Source organism: Puntigrus tetrazona, chromosome 3, assembly GCF_018831695.1.
Source record: "Puntigrus tetrazona isolate hp1 chromosome 3, ASM1883169v1, whole genome shotgun sequence".
In the NCBI taxonomy this organism is placed as follows: Eukaryota; Metazoa; Chordata; class Actinopteri; order Cypriniformes; family Cyprinidae; genus Puntigrus; species Puntigrus tetrazona.
In genome coordinates, this window is record NC_056701.1 from 8,043,198 (window position 1) to 8,048,197 (window position 5,000).

The following is a 5,000-nucleotide window of genomic DNA, read 5'->3' on the forward strand; positions in this document are numbered from 1 at the left end:
CGAGACGGGTCTGATGAACGTCAACAAAAGCAGCGAAAGTCGAGGAGAGTGGTCTGGATCAGACAGCAGACTCATGTCTGGAAGATCTTCTTCAGGTGTGTTCATCTAACGAGACCTCGTCCTGATCACGTGAGCTCCGGGTTATGAAATATTACATGAAAGAAAATATTCCTCCACTAAATGCTCCTGGACGGAGCTGTGAGCCATAAAGCGATGGAAAGACATCTAAAGAAGATTTCATCGGCTGTTAGACAGAAAACAATATACAATACACACGAAAGTTCGCGAATAACATATTATTATATATAAGGCATTTTTAAGGATTGTACTTTTTTTATCAAATTATGTTTATTATCAGTTTTATGATAAGATTATAGAAGTGCAGCTTGTCAGTCAAGTTCAGAAAAATAACATTGTTTTAAAAAAAATATTTTTTTTAGTTATACTATTACAGTAGCCCCACTGACAATGCAACCATTTATATATTAAGATATATACGTAAATACTCATTTTTAGTTTATACATACAATACAATGTTATATAATAATATAATTATAATAATGTTGTAAAACATTTCAAATAACAGAAATATACACCACAATAACAGTGTTTTTTTAATTCTTTGCTAAATATGAAATGAAGATTTTGTACCTTTGACAGTAGTAAAAAATATATATAATTAAATTTTTATTTTCTGCTAAGACAAGTATTTATAGTTTGTGTGTGTTGTACTCTGTATTTTAATAGTCCCTTTAAAGTGCAACATTAAAAAATATATATATGTAACTTTAAAACTAAATTTTAGACCCCAGACAAGTTTACTGTATTTTTTGACGTTAAAATAAAGATAAAGATGACGCGAACTCTTTTTACTTATCATATAATTAAAAAGCCCTTGCTAGGTTAAGTACTGTAAGCTAGCTGAGAATCGTTGTAGCTCTTGTATAACATTGTTCTTTTGTTTATGTTGATTGCGTCACTAAATGACTGGATGTTTGTGATTCTAGATCCGTGGAGTGGAGAGGAAGAAGAGGAGGAGGAGGAGCGCGACAGAGCAGAGCTGAGACTCGTTCTGATTGGCCGCACGGGCTCGGGCAAGAGCGCCACAGGAAACACCATCCTCGGACGACGTCACTTCCTGTCTGCGCTGAGGGCAAGTTCGGTGACTCACGTGTGTGAATGCGGCCGAGCAGACGAAGAGTCGGCGCTGAAGAGCGTTCTCGTCGTGGACATGCCGGGATTCGGCGACACTCGCTTCGACGCGACTCACGTTCACGCAGAGATCGCTAAATGCGTAGCGCTGACGGCTCCGGGTCCGCACGCCTTCCTGCTCGTCGTCCCGCTCGGCCGCTTCACGGCAGACGAAGATCGGGTCGTCGCACAAATGCTGCGGGTGTTCGGCGAGGCGGCGCTCCGCCACACGGTGGTGCTGTTCACGCCGCGCGAGAGACGAGCTGGAGGACGGCGGCGTCCAGGGTTTCTTCGAGTCAGCTCCGGAGCGACTGAAGGTGCTTCTGCGTGACTGCGGCGGGCGATACTGCGTCTTCAACAACCGAGCGCCAGAGAACCGCACGCAAGTCAACACGCTGCTAACGATGGTGGACGGCATGGGCGGAGCTTGTTACACCAACAGCGTGTTCCTGCGCGCCGATGACGTAATACGTGATGAACAGCGGCGCCTCGGTCGCAGCAGACGCCAGGCCCTACGATCCGCACTCGGTCGCGTCCGATCAGAAGTCGCGCTCTCTGGGAAGGTTCTGGAGCGCGTCAAAGCGCTAGTCGCGGCGGGAGCCACCGGGATGGCGGTGGGGGCCGTTTTTGGGGCCGCAGCTCCCCTGGCGGCTGCGGCGGGAGCCTCCATGATGGCCGGTGGATCGGCGGCGGGAAGCGTAGTCGTAGCCGCCGCAACCGGAAAGAGCGCGATGGCTCTGGGAGCGGCGACGGGCGGCGTTTTAGGAGGATCGGTAGGAGCGCTAGCGGGCGCTGAGGCCGCCGGAACTAGAGAGGCTGCGCTGGAAGCAATGCAGCAGGTGGGCGTGGTCGGTGTTGCGGCGGTGGGCGTGGCTGCAGGAGTGGGTGGAGCCGTGGGGGCGGGGTCTGTGTTGGGCGCGGTGCTACAGGGAGGAGCTGTGAGTGCCGGTGAGACGGCCGCATCAAATGCGCTGGTTGCGGCTGGAAGTGCAGCAGTGCAGCCTGTGGCCGCAGGCATCGGAACAACCGCACGCATCCTGAGCGCCGTCGGCGAGATCGGAAGAGCGGCGGCGGGAATCGCGCTGGCCGGAGGACTGGTGATCCGAGTGGTGAAGGAGAAAGTTCGGTCCGCTTCCGAGAACAACTACACCGAACGCAACTCCTACGAGATCCACTGGAACAAGTGAGCGGCGTCTACGACTGAGCTGCATTGTGGGAAATTATACAGAGCTCTATTCTTCACTGCAGACGTCTCATTTAGTTCAGATTTATTATTAAACATAAACATGATCTGATCAGTTTTTTACTAGTTTTAACTTGTTAATAGAAACCTGCACAACTGCATCCAGTTACGAAACTTATTTATGGTTGAACAAATTTATAGTGCTCTTAAAACTAACCTGTTTAAGCAGAGTGTGTGTGTGTGAGTGTGTGTGTGTGAGTGTGTGTGTGTGTGTGTGTGTGTGTGTGTGTGTGTGTGTGTGTGTGTGTGTGTGTGTGTGTGTGTGTGAGTGTGTGTGTGTGTGAGTGTGTGTGTGAGTGTGTGTGTGAGTGTGTGTGTGAGTGAGTGTGTGAGTGAGTGTGTGTGTGAGTGTGTGTGTGTGTGTGTGTGTGAGTGTGTGTGTGTGTGAGTGTGAGTGTGTGTGAGTGTGTGTGTGTGTGTGTGAGTGTGTGTGTGTGTGTGTGTGAGGTGTGTGTGTGTGTGTGTGTGTGTGTGAGTGTGTGTGAGTGTGTGTGTGTGTGTGTGTGAGTGTGTGTGTGTGTGAGTGTGAGTGTGTGAGAGTGTGTGTGTGTGTGTGAGTGTGTGTGTGTGTGTGTGTGTGTGTGTGTGTGTGTGTGTGTGTGTGTGTGTGTGAGGTGTGTGTGAGTGTGTGTGTGTGTGTGTGTGTGTGTGTGTGTGTGTGTGTGTGTGTGTGTGTGTGTGTGTGTGTGTGTGTGTGTGTGTGTGTGTGTGTGTGTGTGTGTGTGTGTGTGTGTGTGTGTGTGTGTGTGTGTGTGTGTGTGTGTGAGTGTGTGTGTGTGTGAGTGTGTGTGTGTGTGTGAGGTGTGTGTGTGTGTGTGTGTGTGTGTGTGAGTGTGTGTGAGTGAGTGTGTGTGAGTGTGTGTGTGTGTGTGTGTGTGTGTGTGTGTGTGTGTGCTGGTCTGGTGAGATCAGATCTGTTCAAACACTCAGAACACGTGAGATTCTCTGAACACTGTGTGTTTGTTTTCTGAAGCTGTTGAACAGAAATAAACATGAATTATCTCAGACTTGTTTTGATTCGTGACACGCAGCTCTTCAGCGTGAAGCATCTAGACCTTCATCAGTCCATAAGAGTGTTTAACTACAAAGGAAACACTTTTTTTTCATTACAGAATGTTAGTTATATTTCACAACTTAAAGTACACATTTAAATGTATTTTAATACAGTAGATAATTATAATAAGTAATAAATGCAACATAAATAGTTTATTTTACTCTGAGAAAGCCAAGCAACGCTCAAGAATCATCTGCTTTTCTGTTTTTTTACACACTTTGTCTTAGAAACATTTTGATGTATTTTCAAGGGAAGCACATTGTAATATTATAATTTATTTTAAAAAGGCTTCATTTAATATTGGTGTGGGTTATAATATAGAAAGCAGCTCTAAGTTGTAGTATAAATTCTTATAAAATAGGTAATCTATTACTAATATAATAATAAAATGACCGTTCAAATGTCCTGTTAAGAGCTTTTTTTGTTTGCATTATATGTTATCAATTTGACATTATGTTTTATGATTAGTTAATCATATGATCAAGAAAATATAGGAATGCAGGGAATAGCACGCTTAAAACAGGAACTAGTTGTTTGATAACCTTTCCTAATCTCACAACTGATGACAAAACTAAATGTCAGCTTGATAGCATAGCAATACAAACTTGGTAGGAATATACATGAAGGATGAAGCCACACGTGTGACCTCAGCGTGTGAAGATGAAGATGAAGATGATGAAGATGATGTAACTTCAACAAAGACGCTCTTCACTAATGTTTACATCAGGCCGCTCTCCAGCCGCTCATTAAATATTCATTAGCCGTCTCCATTCACTCGGAGCGCTCTGGGCGGGGTTTAGTCCGAGGGGCGGGTCACATGCAAACGAGCGAAGCGCCTCTGCTCATCGACGTACTATCAGGCCACGCTCGAGCGAGCGCTCTGATTGGTCGACAGCGCCCGATCTTACGACGGCCGTCGAGAAGCGCGGCCCAATCAGAGGCGCGCGTCCCGGCCGAGCGCTGTTTGCGAATGACGTCAATGCCGGAGCGCAAGATGGCGGCGTTCGGTCGGTGAGCGCTCGAGCGACACGGGAAGCGAGCGAAGCGAGCCAACCGAGCCCGTGATTCCGAGCAGCGCGACGGAGACACGCGATGGACGCCGCCGAGTTCATGGAGAGCATGGACCCGAGCCTGTCTCCGAGCTGGGCGACGAGTTCACGCTGGGAGACATCGATGGTGAGCGGCGAAGAAGAGAGGATGAGGAGGAGGATGCTCGTAAACACATGAACAGCACGATATACAGCCTGAGTGTTTATGATAAGAGCACTGAGTTATTGTGTGCTGTCCTTAGAACTCATAATAATACTCTATATACTCATAATGACTTCAGTAATCAGCTTCAGCTCGCTCTGTGTGTGTGTGTGTGTGTGTGTGTGTGTTATATCACACACTCTAGCGTGTTTGTGATGACTTCATTAATCGTATTAATAATCATAAATCATAAGTGTGTCCGTTTGAACATCACTGCTGTAATGAATGTAGGGATGTGTCGTGATAACTAACGCCGGGTGG

General features: G+C 46.9%; 2 pseudogenes; one reads left to right on the forward strand and one right to left on the reverse strand.

Annotated features, from left to right (window-relative positions):
- Positions 1 to 5,000, reverse strand: part of LOC122331701 — a 111,478-nt pseudogene that overhangs the window by 57,877 nt on the left and 48,601 nt on the right.
- LOC122331778 overlaps positions 4,444 to 5,000 on the forward strand; it is an 11,323-nt pseudogene continuing 10,766 nt past the window's right edge.